This window comes from Bos indicus, chromosome 9 (assembly GCF_029378745.1).
Source record: "Bos indicus isolate NIAB-ARS_2022 breed Sahiwal x Tharparkar chromosome 9, NIAB-ARS_B.indTharparkar_mat_pri_1.0, whole genome shotgun sequence".
In the NCBI taxonomy this organism is placed as follows: domain Eukaryota; kingdom Metazoa; phylum Chordata; class Mammalia; order Artiodactyla; family Bovidae; genus Bos; species Bos indicus.
Genome location: NC_091768.1, coordinates 98,641,554 through 98,666,527, shown reverse-complemented (window position 1 = coordinate 98,666,527; position 24,974 = coordinate 98,641,554). Strand labels below are relative to the sequence as shown.

The 24,974-nt window shown below is 39.6% G+C and overlaps 1 protein-coding gene across 1 annotated transcript in view; it reads left to right on the top strand.

The window, feature by feature from the left end:
• AGPAT4 (1-acylglycerol-3-phosphate O-acyltransferase 4) overlaps positions 1–24,974 on the top strand; it is a 1,411,158-nt gene that overhangs the window by 5,586 nt on the left and 1,380,598 nt on the right. The window lies entirely within an intron of this gene.

The following is a 24,974-nucleotide window of genomic DNA, read 5'->3' as shown; positions in this document are numbered from 1 at the left end:
TTCTTCTTCCCCACGTTCTTTGATTCTGTCAGAGCTCACAGAAGCAGCTGCTGTCTGACTAATTAAAGAGGTGAGCTCTTTCCTTGCTTGCCTCTGGGCTTTCCACGGGGCTTGGCTGGTTATACAAGTGTTCCTGAGGGTTGTGTCAGGAATCGTGTGACTAAAGAGACCAGCCCTGCTGTGGCTCCTCCCCTGGACACACTCTCTCTCTCTCTCTCTCTCTTTCTCTCTCTCTCTCTCTCTCTCTCTCTCTCTCTCTCGGGAGTTGTCTGCAGTAAAACTCAACTACTCATAGGCCCAGCCTCTGCACTTTGCTTTCAGGGTAATATGGTCCTGATTACGTTTTCTTCCCTTGAGTCAAGAGTTTTGGGGAGTGAAGAACCTTGAGCTGGCTTGAGGATAGGACAGGAGTTAGGCTTACCTGTCTGGAGAAATATAAAGTCTCAAGAACAATAATTCATTCTCTCAGTCTTCTCTCTGCCCTTGAACTCTGGCCTGAAGTCCTTTCCAGTTCCCTGGTGAGTCCTTATGGAGTGAGAGGTTCAGGTTTAAGCACAACTGGGGCAGCCTTTTCTGAGTTGCTGCCTTTCCGGGATGCGGATCACAAGCAGATGTGGACTGCACACGTCAGTTGGCACCCACTAAGTCTGGTTATGTGTGTGACACTACGGAAAGATGTTTTTAAATGATTGCCTGAATTCACAGTGGTGGGTGGGAATTGTATGTGTTTCACTGTGCAGTCAGTTTGGACAGAGTTACATGATATAAACAGGAAGTAGTATATAGTGTATATAGTGGAGGTCTGACATTTACTTCCTACTATTGTTCATTGAGGAACTGGTGACATGCCCAGTTACTGGTAGGTAAGGGAATTTCTTCCTTTATTGTGGTCCTTTCTAGGGTTTTCTTCTTTTTTATTTCCCGCGCGCGCGTGTGTGTGTGTGTGTGTGTGCGTATGCGTTTGTTTTTTGCTTACTGCTTGCAGAGTTTCTTATCAAGTGTGTTGATTTTCTTTTCTCCATCAGCTTGATTTCAAGAAAGGCATGAAATCATCTTATTCACAGTGTATGATGCTGGAGGTTCACGCTGGGTCTGTGTCCTCGCCATCATACACTGGCCGTGTTGGGCACTGTGCCATGCGGCAGCACATTTCATAACTCTGCTGGAGGGGAGGGATTGAGGGGAAGTTCTGGAATTACTTGTATTGGGGTCTAACACATAAAGAGCTTCTCTGCTAAGTCCAGCTATGGTTGTCACAGTTATTCATGTATAAATTTATTAGATATCTCTTCTGACTTCTGTACCCAATTCAATCATTTTATCCTCAGTAGAATACAAGCTATGCCTGTAAAGTTAGAGGAAGGTGGAAATGCCACTTGAGGTCTGGTTTCTGGGATGACATGATTGTTTTTTTGTTCTCAACAAATGATGATAACAGGATGATTAACATTAATGATCTAAGACTGATAAATATTTGCAAATTCTTTGATAGTTAAAAAAGATTTTTTTGTAAATTAGTGTAAGAACTTTCTTACCATAAATGAAAACTGTAGCATTAGGTGCCATTTATATATGTAAAAATCCTGGGATGTGTACCTCAAAATTATTACCTTGCGTCTGGGATTTTTTTTTTTATTATGGTTTTCTGTGTTTTTTCAGATCTTCAGCATTAAGCATGCAAGTATTTTGGAAATAGAACAAAATGCAGTGTTATAAACCTAGGCTTAAGGACAGGATAGATGTATCATTGATTAAAATATGTATAGAACTAATTATACTTTTGTGACAAATTGTCAAATAAATTAGCCATGGTAGCGTACTTCTAGTAATTTCATGTTCTGATCAAAAAAGTAGTGTTTCCAGAAAAACAAATATTAGTAGCATAATTTCACTAGCTTTTTTCCGATAGTATTGTATACCATTGAGGCATGGCTCAATCACTGTATTAGCTTCCTGTTGCTGCTGTAACAAGTTAGCAGGAGTTTGGCAGCTTAAAACAACACAGATGTATTCTCTTACACTTCTGGAGGTCACATGTCCAAAATGAGTTTTAAAGAGCTAAACTCTAGGTGTTAGCAGGCCTCGTTCCTTCTGGAAGCTTCCGTGGTGAGTCCTCTTCCTCTTGTCCAGGCTGCTGGCTCCGCGGCTCCTGGCTGCCTCCCTTCGTCTCTGTTCTGTGGGTCGTGCCTTCTCTCTCACTGTAGTCAGATCTCCCTTTGCCTTCCTCCTATAAGAGGGCTGTGGTTACATTTAGGAGTCACTAGGATAACCTCCCATCTCAAGATTCTTACTTTAATAGACCCTTTTGCCATACAAGGTCGCCCTTACAGGTTTTAGGAATTAGCATATGGACATGCCGAGGTGGTCTGTCCAGCCTACCACAGTTACCATGAAGGCCTTCACCGTTTGGAATCTGGTTTTAAGGTGTCTTCTTACGAACTAAGGATGACCGATACAGGACATTGAATTGACAGCTGTGTTACTTGATCTTTCCTCTTCTGGGGTCATTTAGTGGCCATACCGTAATGTTACACATGGGGAATCCAGCATTGTGTGAGCGTGTGTGTATGTGTCTGTATGTGTGGGCTGGTTGATAAAGCTGGCCAAGGACATAACTCACTTTTCAAGGTGGTTTTCCCAGGTGACAAAAGAACATGTGGCCACACTCCAGGACTGAAATGGGGAACTGCATCGGGGTGATTTGCTGTACCGGGTTGCTCATTTGTATCCTGTAGAGCAAGGGAAGCCTTGTTATGCTTTTGACAGGAAATATGACTCCATGCAACAACACATGATCAGGCAAAGTGGGAGCAAATAACCCTTTTATGTACATTTTGACTTCTGATTCACCAGTTCACTATGAATGTTAGACACCTAATGCTCCTGTGGAATCATTTAACATTGTCCTGCCCTTGTAAATAATAATTAATAGGGCTAGGTTGGAAATACACAGTTAGAAGTTTTATATAAATCCCAGTAAAGTTATGAAAGGCAAGAAAAGAATTTGGTTCATTTTTAAAAAGATGTCTGTGTGGAATTTGGGTTTCATGAAGCAGTTTCAGCTGAAATATTTGGAAAATATTCCATTATGCATTGTTAGTTAGGAGAAACTCTAAAGGAAGTATGGAATACATTTATTAAATAGATGCAGAATTTGATTTGTAAGAAAACAAGAGAGTTCATTTTTATTGGATGAAAGAAGAAAATAAATGTTCATGTCAACAAACATTTACTGAGACCCTAAGTTATGACCTGAGACACCTCCGAGTCTCCATAACGAAGTGAGCATGTCATGATTTCTTGAAGATGCTGGGTACACGGACAAAGTAATGATCAGCCACAGCAGAAGCTATAATGGAAGTGTGTATTTGTGTGATGAAGCTGGGGGACCTCCAGAGCAGAGGTGGTATTTGAGCTGACCTCAAACCAGAGGGCCTGGGGACTTGGAAGCAGAGTCTGAAGGGGAAGTGCTGCTCAGAGGGAGTGGAATGGACAAGGACAGAGCATAAGAAGGGGGAAGAACAATCAGGGGAGGAAGATCAGGGCCTGTTTGGAAAGTTCAGGTTTTGTTTTATAAGTAATGAGGAACCATTAGGTCTTAATGCTAAGAATGGGCCTGTTCAGGTTTATTTTTAGAAGCTTTGGCAGCAGGGTTATGTCGTCTCCCTCATTTACTTTTGACTGACACAGGAATTACAGCAATACGAATCCGGTCTGTCCCAGTTTAACAAAGAGTAGCATGTCTGCAACAAGTGGACACTGTGTTGACTTGTAAGGCCTGTTGGGGCAGAGGAAGCAAACAGCTGAAGCTTGCCCTGGTCAGTGGCAGGTGAATGTTGTGAGTCAGGCCTCCTCCGAGACAGCAGGGAATAGCAGAACCGGTGGCTGAAAGTGAGAAGTGAATTCCAATTAAAAATAAATGAATAAAATTGACATCAGCCAAATTAAATGGTGGGAGTCCAATGCACCGCTTCCTACGTCGGAGCTTTAAGTGATTCAGATGATTAGCTATGCCTTGATAGAATAGACAGATCCTTCCAAAACTCTGTGTTTACAGATTATTTGATGGACTCATTCTCCTGTTAAACTTTGAAGACCTAAATCTTTCCATTTTAATGTTACGTGTTTATTTACCTGCCTTATTCTTGAGGAAAGGAGGATGTTTCAATTATATTATGTATGCTTCATACATAATAAATAATTGTTGAATGAATGAAAGTATGAATCAGAGGAGAAATGGAGAGCAGACCATTGTCTTGTCTCTCATTTTGTCTTCTCCAGTCACGCTTCCTGTTTGCCTTGATGATGTTGCCTTACCTGGTGTATCTTGTAGCCCCCAAACCCAGCATAATCCCAGTGAGTGTTGAAATGGATGAAAACATTAATAAATAGGGTAGTAACTCTTTGGTTTTTTATTTTGGTAATTACTAAGTGTATTAAAGCATTTCAAATTCTGATACAATGGTTCATTAATTTTGAGAGAGAAATTTTAGTCACATTTTTCTCTGTAAAAAAGTGGAGCTTGCGCAGGACAATCATTTTTTTTTTTTTTTTTTACCCTGTCCTTTGCTGTTGTTTCTCTCTATTGCTTCTCTAATGCTTGCCCTTAGAGGGAGGCCATTACATTATTTTAATTCTGGAACCAGCTAGGATTTTAAAGTAGTTACTCTACACAGGATGTTTAAAGTATAAATTACATGAATGCATTGTCTCTTTTCCAACCTTTAGCTTTTAGCTTTACAACAAATTTATTTTTGCATCTTTGGGGTCTGTATTTACTTGTTTCCTTAATGCAGTTTTTCTCCATGGAATACTCTCAGTAGAAACATATGCTCGAAGCTTCAAAGTAATTACAATATCACTAAAAGCTTCATAATCACATTACTGAACCTAAATGTTAAAAAATTTGATTTTCCTTGATCCAATCATTTCAATTTAATTTTAGGCTACTGCATGATTGATTGAGGAAACCTGGCAGGCCAAAGTCATGGAGTGTTTATAATGTCTAAAGCCTTGCACACAGAACTACAAGGCAATTTAATTTGAGTGGAAATTCATTTTAATTATTCTGAGGGGTTTTTTAATAGGAAAAATGGATTTGTTCGTAAGCTCTTTGTATTTGACTGACTCTGAGGTCATGTATACAGTCTTCTATCTAGAGTATTCACTCACCTCCTCCTCAAGTCCACTGGATAGAGACCTTGGATGACACCAAAGTCCTAGTTCTAAAACAAAGAAGTGAAGCTGGATTTTTTTTTTTTTTTTTTTTTTTCAGAATTATTCTAAAGATGTTCTTTCATCTTATTTATGAGATAGGTTTAAATTTTAACCTTTTTAAAATGTGGGTAGTTCAGTTCCATTCAGTTGCTAAGTTGTGTCTGACTCTTTGTGACCCTAGGGACTACAGCCCACTAGGCTTCCCTGTCCATCACCAACTCCTGGAGCTTGTTGGTGATGCCATCCAACCATCTCCTCCTCTGTTGTTCCGTCTCCTCCCACCTTCATTCTTTCCCAGCAGCAGGGTCTTTTCCAGTGAGTCAGTTCTTCCCATCAGGTGGCAAAAGTATTGGAACTTCAGCTTCAACATCAGTCCCTTCAGTGAATATTCAGGACTGATTTCCCCTAGGATTGACTGGTTTGATCTCCTTGCAGTCCAGGGGACTCTCAAGAGTCTTCTCCAACACCACAGTTCAAAAGCATCAATTCTTTGGCATTCAGCTTTCTTTATGGTCCAACTCTCACATCCATACATGACTACTGGAAAAACCATAGCTTTGACTAGACGGACCTTTCTCGGTAAAGTAATGTGTCTGCTTTTTAATATGCTGTCTAGCTTGATCATAGCTTTTCTCCCAAGGAGCAAGTGTCTTTTAATTTCATAGCTCTTGTCACCATCTGCAATGATTTTGGAGCCCAAGAAAATAAAGTCTGTCACTGTTTCCACTGTTTCCCCATCTATTTGCCATAAAGTGATGGTACTGGATGCCATGGTCTTAGTTTTTGGAATGTTGAGTTTTAAGCTGCCTTTTTAACTCTCCTCAAAATATTTGTATCTGTTTATAGTAAGCGAGCACAACTCCAGAAGTGGCTTTGCATCAGGCATTTATTCTGCCTCTGTGTAATTAAGTAACAGCATATGCCAGCAACATCAGTTATACATGAGAATACAGAACTCTATGAATAAACGTATCTGCCTTGTCCTCATGGCTCACGGTGGGTGGGCAGAGAAATGGTCATTCATCAAACTCATGTCTGTGATTATTCTCAAAAACCATTTATTTTTATTTTTAATGAATTATGGAGAGAAGTGAATATGAAGTTACTTTCTGAAATAATGTGGATTTTCCTAATTTTAAGCACATTTTAAAAATATATACATTGTAAAGCAGTAAATCTAGAATATCTATTGATCATATATGATATGCAGCCAGAAATCTAGAAATTAAACTACTTTTATAACTCTGCTTCTAAATTATTATTTCACCCTCTTTTTCAAGTTGTTCCTTTGCTTTTAACAGAAAGTAATAGATAATAGGGTGTCTGGTGCCTCAGTGATAAAGCATCCATCTGCCAGTGCAGGAGACGTGGGTTTGATCCCTGGGTTGGGAAGATCCCCTGAAGTAGGAAATGGCAGCCCACCCCAGTATCCTTGCTTGGAGAATCCCATAGACAGAGGAGCCTGGCGGACTATGGTCCATGGGGTCGCAAAGAGTCAGATACAACTAAGCAACTGAGCACACACACGATAATTAACAGGTCTTTGGCACTGTCATACACAAAGCACCAGGTGGAACTTGAATCTTTTTTTTTTACATTTCTGAAGGTGAATTTTGAATCTTACACACTTTGCTTGTGTCGGACTTTTGACAATGGAAATTAAAATATTTCTCAACTCTTTTATTCCCTGACTCTTGCAACTTTTCCTGCTTTCCCTCCCCATTGGTAATTTATAAATTATGGTCTTAATTTTATAAATAATGGTCTTCTAGCTGTTTTTCTGCCTCCATGAGTATAGGCTTATTGTTTGTAAATTGATTGATAGATTGATGGTACTTTAGAAAATCAGGCTTAGAATAAAAAAAAAAATGTGTATACATATTTTTTGTGGCTAGTAGCACTCCTTATTCATTTCCTTCCCCGTCTTGGCCACATCTCAATTCTCCCTTCCCCCTAAACTAGACTGCGACTGTTGCATATACTTAATACTTTTCTTCTTCACACTGAAGCGCAGTGTAGTGGTATTAATGGTTTCCCTTCATAGGAGTTTTGCTATGGGGGAGGTGGAACTGAAGAGTAACATTTTAATTTTATGTTGAGACCCAAGAGGAGAACTCATAGGTTTAGATTCTAGAAGGTAGGTAAATGACCCTGTTTTTTACATTCTCATGTTAATAATTTTTTATTGCTTCTGTCAAAGAATCTAGGATGAGTAGCTTCAACACTAGAACATCTATGTAAGTTCATACTGGAACATTAAGTGTGGGGATGGTTGCCCTAACTGGGCTTTATATCAAGTATCATGAGTGGTTCTTCCCAGAAATAAGCATGTTGGATCTGGGAATTGATATTTAGTCTCAGTTCAGTTCAGTTCAGTCACTCAGTTGTGTCCAGTTCTTTGCAACCCCATGGACTGCAGCATGCCCGGCTTCCCTGTCCATCACCAACTCCCGGACCTTGCTCAAACCCATGTCCATCGAGTCAGTGATGCCATCCAACCATCTCATCCTCTGTCGTCACCTTCTCCTCCTGCCATCAATCTTTCCCAGCATCAGGGTCTTTTCAAATGAGTCAGTTCTTCGCATCAGGTGGCCAAAGTATGGGAATTTCAGCTTTAACATCAGTCCTTCCAATGAATATTCAGACTGATTTCCCCTAGGATTGACTGGTTTGATCTCCTTGCAGTCCAAGGGACTCGCAAGAGTCTTCTCCAACACCACAGTACAAAAGCATCAGTTCTTCGGCCCTCAGGTTTCTTTATAGTCCAGCTCTCACATCCATACATGCCTACTGGAAAAACCACAGCCTTGACTAGACAGACCTTTGTTGACAAAGTAATGTCTCTGCTTTTTAATACGCTGTTTGCTGCTGTTGCTGCTAAGTTGCTTCAGTCATGTCCGACTCTGTGCAACCCCATAGACGGCAGCCCACCAGGCTTCCCCGTCCCTGGGATTCTCCAGGCAAGAACACTGGAGTGGGTTGCCACTTCCTTCTCCAATGCATGAAAGTGAAAAGTGAAAGTGAAGTCGCTCAGTCGTGTCCAACTGTAGCGACCCCATGGACTGCAGCCCACCAGGCTCCTCCGTCCATGGGATTTTCCAGGCAAAAGTACTGGAGTGGGGTGCCATTGCCTTCTCCAAATACGCTGTTTAGGTTGGTCATAACTTTTCTTCCAAGGAGTAAGCGTCTTTTAATTTCATGGCTGCAGTCACCATCTGCAGTGATTTTGGAGCCCAAAAAATAAAGTCAGCCACTGTTTCCACTGTTTCCCCATCTATTTCCCATGAAGTGATGGGACCAGACGCCATGATCTTAGTTTTCTGAATGTTGAGCTTTAAGCCATCTTTTTCACTCTCCTTTTTCACTTTCATCAAGAGGCTCTTTAGTTCTTCTTCACTTTCTGCCATAAGGGTGGTGTCATCTTCATATCTGAGGTTATTGATATTTCTCCCAGCAATCTTGATTCCAGCTTGTGCTTCATCCAGCCCAGTGTTCCTTATGATGTACTCTGCGTATAAGTTAAATAAGCAGGGTGACAATATACAGCCTTGACGTTCTCCTTTTCCTATTTGGAACCAGTCTGTTGTTCCATGTCCAGTTCTAACTGTTGCTTCTTGACATGCATACAGATTTCTCAAGAGGCAGGTCAGGTGGTCTGGTATTCCCATCTCTTCAGAATTTTCTGCAGTTTGTGGTGATCCACACAGTCAAAGGCTTTGGCATAGTCAATAAAGCAGAAATAGATGTTTTTCTGGAACTCCATTGCTTTTTTGATGATCCAACGGATGTTGGCAATTTGATCTCTGGTTTCTCTGTCTTTTCTAAAACCAGCTTGAACATCTGGAAGTTCATGGTTCACATATTGTTGAAGCCTAGCTTGGAGAATTTTGAGCATTACTTTGCTAGCGTGTGAGATGAGTGCAATTGTGTGGTAGTTTGAGCATTCTTTGGCATTTCCTTTCTTTGAGATTGGAATGAAAACTGACCTTTTCCAGTCCTGTGGCCACTGCTGAGTTTTCCAAATTTGCTGGCGTATTGAGTGCAGCACTTTCTCTACTTAAATTCTAATAAGTTAGCCAGTTAATGTATTGTGGATGCTGTCAGAAGACCAAAGACCCATGGATCAGAGACAAAGGACCTCATTGCTCATGGTGCAGCAAGCTGCGTACATGTTGTCCTATTGGCAACAGTTCCCTTTGCCCAGATATGGCCCAGAGGAATGTAATATGGCCCAGATGAATGCCAGGCATGCAGTGGATTTGCATTGCAGATGATGACCTGATGACTGTTTATAAAGCTTGACATATGCACCGCTATTACGGCAAGCATAAATGGACCTTCTCCCTTATTTTGTTTGCTTGGTGCACAGCTGGATTGTCACTAAGTATACAGGAAATTAAATGCCGTAACAATTCTTGTTAGATTTTTTAGTTCTAAAATATGTGCTCTTGTATTTGTCGTATCTGAATCCATAAATTGATCATTTCTTTGGGTTATTTTCCCCTTCAGGGGGAGAATGTATTACCAAAAAATAGTGATGCTGTTTCTTTAATATAAATAACTTGAAATGGAATATTTGTGGTTTTCTCAATATCAATGCAAAGATAACCAAGTGAAACAGTCTGTTTATTTTAGTCCTTCATGTTGAATAATCTTTCTAAAAATGTATTCCTTTCTCCTGCCATGGTAAAAATAGTAGACTGAATGTAATTCTATATTGCATCATTCAGAAAGTATCTTTTATTATCTTAGAATTATCAGTTATCATTCAAAATATTATAAGTGTAAAAAAAAGGTAGGTTAACTTGGATGCTTAGTGACTCCATAACTTAACCTGAATACTTTTAGTTTTTGCTTAATAAACAATATTTATATGTTATATATCCTGAAAATGTGGCTGTTAGATGACTTTTCCATCGCAGTAGCCATTATTTACTGCTTGATGGAGAAAACTTTGCTTTCTTGGTTAGGAAGCATCTTTTATATTTATGAGAATTCTAACACACAATTTAATGAGCTTTTTTATATTCTTTTCACAGTTGTTTTTCTTAAAGAAGTGATTTTATGTAGAAAAACCCCTTTAAAATTCTTGACCCAAGGATAAAATTATCTGGAGTATATTACTCTTTCCCTGTGACAGCAAAATAAAAGGTTGTTTTCACATATACAGATTTCATCAAGTATGATTGGTAGATTAATATAATATTGAGCTCTTACTATGTTCTTAAGAATATATTCACATATACATACCTGTATATACATACGTATGTGTATGATAGCTTGTTTATATTTTGTAAATGGAAGAGATAGTGACATGGAGAAAAATAATTCCCAGTGTTTACTGAGAGCTATGTTGTGTGTTATATTTTAAGTGGTGTACCTGCATTATGCCATTCAGTCTTCACATCATCTTGTGACCAGTATGGTCCCCGTGATACCCAGGAGGACACTGAGGCTCTGAGGGCTGAGATCGCTGGTCCAGGGTGGTAGGGAGTGGCTGGTGGAGTGAGGATGTGAGCGCGGGTGGCGTGTCTGTGAAGCTGCTGGACTTGGGTAACACCACCGCCCACATGCGCACTGCACTCTCTTTTGTTTCCCCAATTCCCATTCCAGGTCTCCTCTATGTCTTCACTAACAGAACCCTCCCTGCCTGCCTCCTGAATCTAGTGTAGAGGCTAAAATAGCAGATGAAGCTAAAAAGTTTCTTTGACTTACAACAATTTCCTCCAGAATTATCTTGTTGAAAGTAAATAGCCCATCTGGCTTCCTCTTTTCACAGAGCAAAACTCCTGAGTGAGCTCTGTGACTGAAGCTGGCTGAATTCCACGCAGCGCGGCTGTGGGCCCTCGGGAGACGAGCACAATCTGTTTCCTCTATTTCTAATAAAGGAAAAGAGTTCCTTCATTTGCCTCTTTAATTCATCGCTTGCATTTTATGTCCTTCTTTCTCACAAGAGCAGTTTTCCTGCTGTGGTCTCTCTCTCTCTAACACAGGTAAAATGAAAACAGAATAAACACGTTGGGGTACGAGGGCACTACAATGAAATATCATTAAAACTTGCATTTTAAGACCCTCGCATGAGGTTGTTAGCTGTGGGTTCCCCTTGATTAGCAGGAGCTGGAGGGGAACACTGAGAAAGCCAAGTTTCTGCTGCTCTATTCTGTACTTGCTCTCTAAATAAACACAAGTGTTTAGTGTTCTGCTCTAGAATCCACGGGAGTCAAACAGCTAGGCTCTGCACAACCTGTCCATGCCCATCTGAGTGCCTTAATTTAGCTCTCTGCGTTTACTTCTGAGAAGCTGCAGGGTCTACCCCTCTGGCCCTGGGAATTACCTTCCTACAGGGCTGACTGAGGGTTGCAGAGTAGGGCCTTAAAAACAGACCCGAGTTTCTCAGGCCAAGAAGTTAATTTGATTCTTTTCATGTTTTCAGAGCAGATAAGAATCTTGTAAACTTTATAAGCGCTTAACTGTATTATTTTAATTTCTAATTTTCTTTTGGAACGAGGTTTCAAGAGGTCATCATACAATGTTTGATGCGTTTCCATGACTGACAGCTGTTCTCCAAACCTCATTATTTTGAGGGAAGCGTTCAAAAAAGCCAGTTCCTTGCCTCCAAGAGGCTTGATACTGCTCATTAAATGACAATACAGAAGAGGGATATCTAGATTTTATACCCTGGAGCATGAGTTCTTAAAGTACTACCAGATTCGACTTGATTAAAGGTGTTTCTGGTCAAGTCAGTGGGATCTGGGGCCCAGAATATTAGGACTGGCCCTGTAGGCTAAAGTTTCCATCTATACATCTGTGAGTGCAAATGATATTGCCATATAGCTGTTTCTAAAACCATGTTCCTTTTAGTGAGGAAAGAGTTTTCAAGAATATCACCTAAAGGCTGGCCACGGGAGGGGGCGGCTAAGTGAGGGCCTGACCCCTGACCCTACTTGTGCACGCAGCTGCTCCCCAGGCCCCACCACAAACACCCTGTCAGTGCTTGTCTGACATCAAGCGTGGGTATGGCTGGTGTGGAGGGCTTCCATCACAGACACTAAAAAGCTGGAAGATAATTTCTAGAACTTGTTAAAGTCCCTTTTTATTTTAACATTTTTCATTTTTGTTGTTGAAGATAACAAAAAAGGAACATTACAAAGTGATAACGTGAAGTACATCTTTACCTTTGAAACGCTTCAGTTCCCAGTATGTTTTTGTTTTCCAATATAAATCTCTATACTCTTGGTAAATACAATACAATTATTTGATATAGTTTAAAAGTGGTTGATAATAATACTGTTTTCTTGGTAGATTTTTGCAGTATAAATAAAACATGAAGCCCTTTTGTTTTGCAATTCAGATATCGTCTTTGAGTACCCACTGGTGCTAGATTCTACCAGGCCCATTCACATACAATGATTAATTTAACATTCTTCATGAAATGGCCCTCCGTGACCTCTAGTTTGCCAATGAGGAAATCAAATCTAGCTTTTTTTTTTTTTTTTTCTATTCAGAACATGTTTATACACGTTCACAAATATTTATAAAATAGCTTGACTAAAATTTCTTGGCTGATTATCCTTGAAGACGTCATATTTGGAACTCAGAGTACATTGCTCCTAAAACATTTTCAGGTGTGTCTGTTTAGCAAAACTAGTCCAGTGAGCTTTGATGTAGGGTCTAGAATAGCCTGAACCATTCGTGTATCTAATTATCTTATTGGGAACGTGAGACACAAGACTGAAGCTAGCTGCTTGTGATCTAGTTCATTCCTGAGGCTCAGTCTCCCAGGAGTTTGGGAGAAGAAATGGTAGGATTTGTACATGGGGAGGAATGCAGATACAGAGACTTTGGTTTCCTAAAGGATGTTAAAGTGGTTCGTTGCTCCAGCATCCCTCCCAGGGTACTCCCCTTCTGGCCACAGCCGCCCGTGGCCCACCAGTGCCTGGGGGCGCTGGGCCCGTTTTGCCCAGGTGGAGGGCACTGCCAGCTCAGGCAGTTCTGTTAGTTCTGAGAGCCTGAGTGGACACTGTCTTCACCCTTTGCTCTCACTGTTTCACTCTCAGGGTCTGTTTTTAAACTCTTGAGTCCTTCTCTCTGATGCTAACTAAAGAGGATACCAGGTAAAGACTGTGAATATTTGTCCCAAATTTATCCATCCCTAGGCCTTGTTGAATTCTTGAAGTATGTACGTGGTAAGTCGCTTCGGTTGTGTCTGACTCTTTATGACCCTTGGGACTGTAGCCCGCCAGGCTTCTCTGTCCATGGGGATTTCGCAGACAAGAATACTGGAGCGGGTCGCCATGCCCACCTCCAGAGGATCTTCTGGCTCAGGGATTTGAACCCGTGTCTCTTTTGTCTCCTGCATTGGCAGGCGGTTTCTTTACCAACAGCGCCACCTCGGAAGCCTGAACTCTTAAGTTAGGGGTTTGATTACGAAGCAAACCTCTCTTTTCCCAAACTGCCTGTGGCCTCTAGGCAGACAGGTGGCCTCTAGGCAGACGGGCCGCCTCGATGTTGTGGCCACTGCAGTCTCGGATCCTGGTCGTCTCAGTTTATCGTGGGGCTCTGCTCGTTCCCGTCTGTGTGACTGTGAAACAGGAGCCTCTGGAAGCCCTGCCTTCCTCATCTGTAAAGTGGAGATAATGTTATCTACATCCATGGAGGGCTCCAGGATTAAATAGGAAGTTCTTAGCCCAGTGCCTGAAAACATTCTCAAAGTAGACAGTTGGTTTGTGAGAAAGATACAGGGGAAAAAAAAAGAAACTGTTTTATATTAGGTTTCATCTGCATAGCCCTGCTGCTGGCAATGTGCTGGTTTTTCTCTTTTCCAGGTATTAGAAATGTGAATCTGTTTTGGTTTTACCCACAAGATTTAGAATAAAGAACTGAACAGTATAGCTATGAGTTAACGTGAATTAGGACAAGGAATGAATATAAAATGGTAAACTTCAATGTAGTAAGAATAACACCTTAATAAATTTTGTACATGTACTAAAAGTTTATTTTAAAAAGCATGAAGATTTATTTCATTGTGTTATAGTTGATCTTTCATTAGAATTCTCAAACATATCAGAAACATTCTAAATGCTGCTTTTCAGATTTTTTCTTTTCAGTAATAAAGAGTCTAAATCTAAGTCTAATACTAAAGTCTGTTTTGTTGAAACTCTAGAGAAAGGTTGAACATTTCTTAGTTGACAAATAAAATGTTAAAAGAAGATTTTCCTAGTAATCCAGCATCTAGAATACTACTGAAATTTATGTAAAATCTTAAGATATGCCAAATATTAAGTGAAATTTGGATCATTTAATTTTTACCTAAATGATTTTAAAAGTTGGTTTTTAATATGCCTTTATGGTTTCAGTCAGTCCTCCTAGATATCAGTCAACAATGTACAGGCAATGAAGCTTTTCTCTGACACCAATTCATTAGGAAAGCTCATTTAAGGAGTTAAACATCTCTCACTTGTCAACAGTGAGATAATTATGCACTATTAATTCTCATGTCATTTCAAAAAGCGCTATTTTAAAACTATTCATTTCATCAATCCTGAGAACTAGGATAAGGTAGACAGCCTGCTGTAAACCAATTTAAGATGTGATTACATTGCTTTATTCCTGCAATGCAGGAATCAGAAAGTTGATTTAATATGAATACAGCTTTTGAAATGCTGCTTACTTCATTTTAAGAGATGAATATGATTAGGCAACCTTCAGAGGACAAAGGAGTTGATGTAGAAGAAAGGAGCTTTCATTTATTCTGCCATTTGCAGAATCAAGGTGGTGTGTGGGGAGGGATAAGGAAGAAAATCAGGAAATGGTAGTTTTCTTTGTCGTTTTATCTAAATGAAGCTTTTGTGTGTATCTGCTGTCTGTATATTATTATCTGAGAATTAGAATTGTTTAAACTTCTTTGCAATGGCCATCTATGGAGGAACTAGAAAATGATTTTTTTTCAAAATAGAGGACTTTTGTTGTTTAACTACTCAACATTTCTTTCAAGGGAACAATTTTAAATAAACTGGAGAATCAGTATACCATAACAGATATTTAGAAACATTAATTTCAGTATCTTGAAAAATATATGATGCTTGAAGTTCCTTAATCTACAGACCTTACCTAAATGTTACTGTATAAAATTTTGGTTCTTTAAGTTTTTTTTTTTTTTTTTGCTTTTTTGACCTTAAAGAACAATTATCAAGATAATATTCAGCTTTTATTTTAAAGACATCAATTTGCATGTTTTACATGCACAAAGTTACATGCACAAAGATAGTTTTACAAAGACATTCTACTATGGTTTTTAAGTGAAGTGAAAGTCACTCAGTTGTGTCCAGCTCTTTGTGACCCCAAGGACTATACAGTCCATGGAATTTTCCAGGCCAGAATACTGGAGTGGGTAGCCGTTCCCTTCTCCAGGTTTTTAAATACTTTTTAAATAGAAGATACATGGAAATTGTTTATAAATGAAACTGTTCCCCACATACAGTCATAAGCTTCTGTTGGTTTTTATTTTGTGGTATGTGTTTGTGTGGTATGTGAGTGTGTAAGTAAAGAATGAGGCCATATAGCTATAATTTTGCTAACCCCAAAGATCAGTGCTGAATTTATAACTGAAGTATTAAAAGTTGAGTTGTGCACAAAGACTCTTGCTGGTTGATCCTTGACTTTTCAGAATCAGCTATCTTACTAGGTTGTTTCAAGTCCTAGGTAAATTGACTGGCACACTGGTGTCCTTGACTTCTATATAAATGGGTTTATTTCTGTCACATTTAAAATGATGGATAGTTTATGTAGTTTACTGCTGTAGGAGGGCTTCCCTGGTGTCTCAGATGGTAAAGAACCTGCCTGTAATGCAGGAGACCCGAGTTTGATCCCTGGGTCAAGAAGATCCCCTGGAGAAGGGAATGGCTACCCACTCCAGTATTCTTGCCTGGAGAATTCCGTGGACAGAGGCTACAGTCCATGGGGTCACGACTGAGTGACTGACACTTTCACTTTTCACTGCTGTAATAGGTTTAATTCTAGTGCTGACCCCGTGATCTACTTTTTTAAAGAATGCATCACAAACTAAAAAATTACTTTTAGGTTACTTAAACCTCTTACTTTAGATTATATCAAGAATCTGATAAAAGTCTATTTCCATTCTTAATTCTTGCCATCTGTGCATTTGCTAAATATTATGGTATAGGATCTTTTACAAAACTACCTTATTACAGTATCTCATTTAAGCAATGCATTTTAGGCCAAACCAGTAGCTGTTTTTCTTGTTCAGTTATAATCATACTGAATTTTGGTTTTCGCACCAATTGGCACTAATGAAAAATGACTTAAGTTATTTTTTAAGTTTGCTGGGTATATGTTAATCAATATTAGCCCTCAGATTTTAATGGTTACCACCACTGATTGCTTTATTCAGCAAGACTTTTTACTGATCTCTGAAGAGAGCCAGAGTCTAGTGTTACAAATTAGAACAATTCTAGACACTGATTTTGCTGTTTAGAAGCTTGTGTTTAGCTGGGGAGACAAGCCACATATATATATATATATATATATATAAATAAAATAACTAATAGAAACATATGTCATGAAACACTTTAGGAAAGAAAAAATCAGTACAGATTGGAATGATTGTTTACTCATCAAAAAGATGAGCCTTGAATTGGGCCTTGAAGAATGTATAACTTTTGTAAAGAAAAGGGGTAAAGGATGTATGGTTGATATGAGTATTTCATGTTGAAGGATGGTTAGCAAACGAATCAATTTCAGGTTGAGACTCATACAGAACCAAACTTGGGTTTCAGAAGAGAATAGGAAGAAGAAATCGGTGGGGGGAGATATTAACATATGATACCTACTCTTTGCTGGTATTTTAGTTTAATTATGCCAGTTAATTCTCAAAAGATAACCCTCTAGTTTGATGTTGTGGTCACAATTTTTCTATGAAGGAAAGCAAATCGTATATTCTTGCTGGAGGCCACCAGACAAGGAAGTGAGTGAAGTTCAGATGCGAATAGTCAAAATCTTTGTGTTATCAAAATTTCTGTTATTTCACTTGTACCGAACTAAAAATGATGGGCAAAAAACAAGGTTTTCCTGCTATTTATGCATATTGGACATACTAGAAATATAAAATCTCTTTTTCTTCTTCCTAAATCAGTTTCTTCCAACTTACTTTTGTTAATGGCTTCAGTATTCTTTTAATAACTCAGACTTCAGACACTGGAGTCATTTTTATTCTTAAAATTAGATTTTATTTCATATTTGACTTTGAAAAATATAACAAGAAATGGACAGAATAGATCACACATTAAAATATTTATTTTTAAATTATCTGTTACTATAGAAAAGCTAAGTTATTGGTGATCTCCAATGTGCTGTGTATACTAATCATATTCCACAATTTATCAGATGTTATCTATTCAGAGTTTCAGCATAGTGTATAGAAGGAATTAATCATTTCTCTAATCCTAGCTTTGTTTATTTTGCTGTAATACAGCGGCAGGGGAGAGGCATGTATTTCTTCCTCTAGGGTTCTCCAGGTCGCTCAGGGTAAAAAGTTCACCTGCCAAGCAGGAGACAACGGTTTGATCACTGGGTCTGGAGGATCCCCTGGAAAAGGAAATGGCAGTCCGCTCCAATGTTCTTAGCAAGAAAATCCCATGGACAGAGGAACCTGAGGGGCTATAGTCCATGGGGCTGCAAAGAGTCAGACATGATTTAGTAACAAAACAGCAGCAGCAGCATTTTTTTCTCCATATGTTAGCATTATATATTGATTTCCATTAATATATTTTTGTAACTTTTTTTTCTTTTCAGTAAGATTTTTAAATGGCAAGAATGATTTTATATTCTTCCTGCACATCTTCCTCACGCTTTGTTCATCACCTAGTAGTCTAAATGTATCCCTTGACTTACATTACCTGAAATGGTCTGGAAAGGTTTATTTTTCTATCCCAGTGACTATCTATAGGCTATACCCACCATCACTTAACCCTTAACCATACATAGGAATAATTTAATGATATTTGTAAAATGGCTAACAAAGCCTTTTAGTGGACAATTGAGAGCTCTTCAAAAAATGTTCAAGTAGGCTTGTTTCTGTGAACTCGATCACCAGATCATGTTTTATGAGTACCACTCTCTGTTCAAGAAATGTTCATAGTAATGTATATATTCTAGCACTTCCTCGTCTATATTCTAGCAGTTCTAACATATTCTACTTCCAAATATAAGGGGTTTGTACCCTACTGGAATCTCCTACCTCAAAAGGAAATAGCTATAAATCTGGGGCATAATACAGAACAACTGACTGAAGGTGGTAGAGGGGAAGAGAAGCAGAAAGCCCTGTGGCAAGTGCATGGCTTGAGGGGAGGGGGGTGGGGAGCCATAGAAGGAGGTTTGGGTGTCAGTGGATTTTCCCTTGGGGCCAAGTACTTGTGGACACATGAGGTGCAAGAGGAAAAACAGTCTTTCTGGCCAGGGGCCGCAGAAACGTGAGGCACCTGGGCTTTGGAAGCCACGGTCATTAGGGTTTAGCTGGGATCCTCATGCTGATATGATGGTTCCTGAACACTAGCCAGCACACGAAGTTACCGATAAGAAGACAAAAGGAGCAAAGGGCTAGTGGCAAAATGTAGCAAAACAGTCCATCCATCCCCTTGTAAAGGACTTCACCACAGCCAACCGATGGTATACTAACACCAGTAACAAGGACTCTATTATATGGCCACCTCTTGTTGTGAAATGTAGTTAAAAAAAAAAAATCTAGGCCCCCTTCTACCCCTCATTATACCAGGATTCTGTTAACAAAGAGGGAGAGACAAGGCAACTAGCAGGCTTTGCCACAGTTACAGATACTCTGTCTAAGCTGATCCTCTTCTGGAACCTATTGGCACATCTGCTGAGATGTTCAAGCGGGGGAACGAAAGCATTTCCTGTACACGAACAAGACTTTTACATAACATATGTGTACGTCTGAAGATATGGGCCAAGTCCCCAGAGTCTCCTGTAATCGCCCTTCTCAGGGGCAGCAAATGAGGCGGCTTAGGACACAAAGCATGTATCAATCTCCATTGTCCTCATGATTCACGAGGTCTGAAAATGACTTCCCTTCCTCAACTGTCTTCTCCTTACCTGTGCTATAATGTGACAGCCTCACTTATCCTATAGAATGTGCTGTGCTGTGCTTAGTCACTCAGTCATGTCCAACTCTTTGCGACCCCATGGACTATAGCCTGCCAGGTTCCTCTGTCCATGGGGATTCTCCAGGTAAGAATTTCCTGTAGTTGGTTGTCATGCCCTTCTTCAGGGGATCTTCCCAACCCAGGGATCAAAACAAAGTCTCCTGCACTGCAGGCGGATTCTTTACTGTCTGAACTACCAGAGAAGCCCATCCTATAGAATATGTAAGATGAAATGAAATAGGATCCAGGAATTTTTATTTTTAACTTGGACTCCTCTCTTAAGAAATGGTACTATTGAGAGTATTGAAAATCTACTAAAAATGGATATGCAAAAATTGATTCCATAAACTTAATAGCTTTTGAAGATTTTCAATGAGTTTTCAACTTCAATAAAGTTTTAACTATTCCTTGAATAGATGTAGCCTAATTTTTGAGATCTCTTCAAGAAAATTAGAGATACCAAGGGAACATTTCATGCAAAGAAGGGCTCAATAAAGGACAGAAATGGTATGGACCTAACAGAAGCAGAAGATATTAAGAAGAGGTGGCAAGAATACACAGAAGAACTGTACAATAAAGATCTTCATGACCCAGATAATCATGATGGTGTGATCACTCACCTAGAGCCAGACATCCTGGAATATGAAATCAAATGGGCCTTAGAAAGCATCACTATGAACAAAGCTAATGGAGATGATAGAATTCCAGTTGAACTATTTCAAATCCTAAAGGATGATACTGTGAAAGTGCTGCACTCAACATATCAGCAAATTTGGAAAACTCAGCAGTGGCCACACGAATGGAAAAGGTCAGTTTTCTTTCCAATCTCAAAGAAAGGCAATGTCAAAGAATGCTCAAACTACCGCACAATTGCACTCATGTCACACGCTAGTAAAAAAATGCTCAAAATTCTCCATGCCAGGCTTCAACAGTAGTGAACTGTGAACTTCCAGTTGTTCAAGCTGGTTTTAGAAAAGGCAGAGGAACCAGAGATCAAATTGCCAACATCCGCTGGATCATTGAAAAGGCAAGAGAGTTCCAGGAAAACATCTATTTCTGCTTTATTGACTATGCCAAAGCCTTTGACTGTGTGGATCACAATAAACTGTGGAAAATTCTGAAAGAGATGGGAATACCAGACCACCTGCCTCTTGAGAAATCTGTATGCAGGTCAGGAAGCAACAGTTAGAACTGGACATGGAACAACAGCCTGGTTCCAAACAGGAAAAGGAGTACGTCAAGGCTGTATATTGTCACCCTGCTTATTTAACTTATATGTAGAGTACATCATGAGAAACGCTGGGCTGGATGAAGCACAAGCTGGAATCAAGATTACTGGGAGAAATATCAATAACTTCAGATATGCAGATGACACCACCCTTATGGCAGAAAGTGAAGAAGAACTAAAGATGCTTACTCCTTGGAAGAAAAGTTATGACCAACTTAGACACCATATTAAAAAGCAGAGACATTACTTTGCCAACAAAGTTCCATTGAGTCAAGGCTATGGTTTTCCAGTAGTCACGTATGGATGTGAGAGTTGGACTATAATGAAAGCTGAGCACTGAAGAATTGATGCTTTTGAACTGTGGTGTTGGAGAAGACTCTAACCAGTCCATCCTAAAGGAAATCAGTCCTGAATGTTCATTGGAAGGACTGATGTTGAAGCTGAAACTCCCAATACTTTGGCCACCTGATGTGAATAACTGACTCATTTGCAAAGACCCTGATTCTGGGAAAGATTGAAGGCAGGAGGAGAAGGGGACAACAGAGGATGAGATGGTTGGATGGCATCACCAACTCAATGGACATGAGTTTGAGTCAACTCTGGGAGTTGGTAATGGACAGGGAGGCCTGGCATGCTGCAGTCCATAGGGTTGCAAAGAGTCGGACATGACTGAGTGACTGAACTGAATTGAACTGAACTTTTTGTTGCTGTAACATACATAGAAAATAAAATAAAGCTATTTTTATACTATTGATATTTGTTTCTGTTTAATTTTCTACTATAGAAAGTATAAAAGATTTTCCTTATCAACAATGTGAGGGTTATACAGAATTAGGGAGAGTAGTACAATGAACTCTATACCAGTCGCCCAACTTTAAAAACTGTCAGCCCATGTCTGATCTTTTTCATCTGTGCTCTCAATTAGCCACCCTCTCACCTCCAGCACCTGGATGTTTGGAAGAAAACATCTGGATTCTGAGTTGAACAAAGGATCTTTTGTTAAAAAATTAAGAGACAGTAGAACATAATTGCGGAGAAGGCAATGGCACCCCACTCCAGTACTCTTGCCTGGAAACTCCCATGGACGGAGGAGCCTGGTAGGCTGCAGTCCATGGGGTCGCTAAAAGTCGGACATGACTGAGCAACTTCACTTTCACTTTTCACTTTATGAATTGGAGAAGGAAATGGCAACCCACTCCAGTGTTCTTGCCTGGAGAATCCCAGGGACTGGGGAGCCTGATGGGCTGCCGTCTGTAGGGTCGCACAGAGTCAGACACAACTGAAGTGACTTAGCAGCAGCAGCAGCAGAACATAATTGAATACCAATTTGATGTTAAGGAAATATTTAAAAATTTTTTAGATGTGTAATATTGGAGTAGGAAATGGCAACCCACTCCAGTGTTCTTGCCTGGAGAATCCCAGGGACGGGGGAGCCTGATGGGCTGCCGTCTGTAGGGTCGCACAGAGTCAGACACAACTGAAGTGACTTAGCAGCAGCAGCAGCAGAACATAATTGAATACCAATTTGATGTTAAGGAAATATTTAAAAATTTTTTAGATGTGTAATATTGGAGTAGGAAATGGCAACCCACTCCAGTGTTCTTGCCTGGAGAATCCCAGGGACGGGGGAGCCTGGTGGGCTGCCGTCTGTAGGGTCGCACAGAGTCAGACACAACTGAAGTGACTTAGCAGCAGCAGCAGCAGAACATAATTGAATACCAATTTGATGTTAAGGAAATATTTAAAAATTTTTTAGATGTGTAATATTGGAGTAGGAAATGGCAACCCACTCCAGTGTTCTTGCCTGGAGAATCCCAGGGACGGGGGAGCCTGGTGGGCTGCCGTCTGTAGGGTCGCACAGAGTCAGACACAACTGAAGTGACTTAGCAGCAGCAGCAGCAGAACATAATTGAATACCAATTTGATGTTAAGGAAATATTTAAAAATTTTTTAGATGTGTAATATTGGAGTAGGAAATGGCAACCCACTCCAGTGTTCTTGCCTGGAGAATCCCAGGGACGGGGGAGCCTGGTGGGCTGCCGTCTATGGCGTCGCCCAGAGTCGGACACGACTGAAGCGACTTAGCAGCAGCAGCAGCAGCTGTGTAGTGGTATTCCAGTACACTTTAGAAGAGTCCTTCCCTATTATGGATAAATTCTGAAATATTTATGGATGAAGAAAATGTAATCTCCGAGATGGAGCATCTTTTTAAAAATCCTTCCTGTCACCAATCATATGAATAAACAACTCAGTGAATTCAGGGTCTAATTTCTTCACAACAAATGAATGCTCTTCCAAAAGACCTTTGCATTCCCAGTCACTAAAGCCTAATCAGGGGCACAGGAAAAATCCACCAACTTCTAAACCAAAAGTTTCAAGTAGAAACCCACAAGGGAAACAGGGCTTGAACTTGGTTTTCTTCTTCCTCTCATAAGCCTGGGCTTTTCTCATATAGGCAGAACCACATCTTCCTAAGGATTCAGCACTGAACTCCTTGGCCTAAAAAGCCAGGATGTTAATGATCTAGCACTCTGTGTTTTCCTGATTTTTTTGTCTTCATGATATTTAGCAATCCTTACTATGGGGATATATTGTGTCCTTCATTTTTATCCTTTATCATTTTTTTCTTTCACTGTGCCCCTTCCTCACTCTTCCCCTCACTAGAACCTGCTACCCATTGCCCCCTGTCCTTACTCCAGTCCTCATTACCTGTTGTTAGTTCATTTGTAGAAGAGAAAAAAATAACATTTACTGAACACCTTATGCCAGACACTGGTTGGGTAGGTAGATGCTCATTTAATCTTCAGAATAGCCATGCATTCTGCATATCCCAGTTGTATTAGTTGTATCCCAATAGCCATGCATTCTGCATATCCCATTCTGCATATCTTTGGTTCAGAGAGACCACAGTTGCCCCCAAATCAGCAGTTAATTGTTAGCCATGATTTAAACTCTATTACAGTTTCTCCTTGAACTAACTCCATGCCATGAACTTCCAATTTTACCATATTTTACTATTAATGCTTTATTTTTTTCTTGCTACATTAGAGGTTCTATTAGTCATTCTACTCAAAATGTTTTTAAAATACAATCACTTCTGAACATTAAAAGTGGCATTAAATTAAAATTAAAAATCTCTGACTTTAAATACTTTTCTTTTTTAAAACAATTTTTATTATGTATTGAGGTATAGCCAATTAACAGTGTTAGGATAGTTTCAGGTGAACAGTGAAGGGATTCAGCAGTGCCTGTACATACATCCACTCTCCCCCATTAATACTTTTTAATATTCCTAAATATTGCTTAAGGTGTTACTTGCTCAGTTGTGTCTGACTCTTTGCAGCCTCATGGACTATAGCCCACCAAGCTCCTCTGTCCATGGCATTTTCCAGGTAAGAATACTGGAGTGGGTTGCCATTCCCTTCTCCAGGGTTCTTCTTGACCCAGGGATCAAACCCGGGTCTCCCGAGTTGGCAGTCAGATTGTTTACTGGTTGAGCCACCAGGGAATTCTTTGTTTAATTTGTATAGTTATATATAACCTGTTTTATAACTCAGGTCCACTTACAGTTTGTTCACTCAGAATTCATTTCCTAAATTATGACAGATCATTGGGAGTCTCTCTGACTCAACTTTACATTGTTCTCTTTAAATGTATAATGACATGGCTAGGTAATCAACAAATATCCATTTCCAAAGGTCAGAAATAATACTGAACAGTATAGTTTTAAGAAAAATTTCCTGTTGAATTGATGGGACAGTGAGTGAGGGAAATATAGTGTATGAGCAAAGACATAGAATGTTTTTACAGATCTAATTTTATAAGGCAAGTCATGTCCTGGCAGCATTTTTTAATGGGGCTATAAATTTAGTAATATTTCAGTGGCAATAACAGGATGTTAAATATGACTCTTTATTCCTGAAATTTTAGGTTTTCTTAATGGTAGTTGCCATTACTGAGAGTAACCAACCTTGAGAATGTATTTAACTTAGATTTTGAAGCAATGCATGCTATGACTTCAATTTCTGTGACCCAGAAATATTGACGTGCTAATTTTCTAAGTTAAAAACTTTCTTTTTTATGTTTTTGTCCTTGCTTAAATGGGCAAATGCTGGCTAAATGTCTTGGAGAATGTAGTATTTTTATGAAATGACAAGAAGTATTGATTTACCTTATTCTTCTTCCCTCAAGCAGAACAGCCATAAAATATGTTCAATTTCTTCTCATTTCTGTCTGCAGATTACACTGACTTGTGGTGTAGAGGACAGGTATGGATGTGATAGGAGCATATTGACAGTTACTAGAGTTTGACTTTAAAGCTTTAGAGCTAAAAGCAGACTTGACAAATCCAT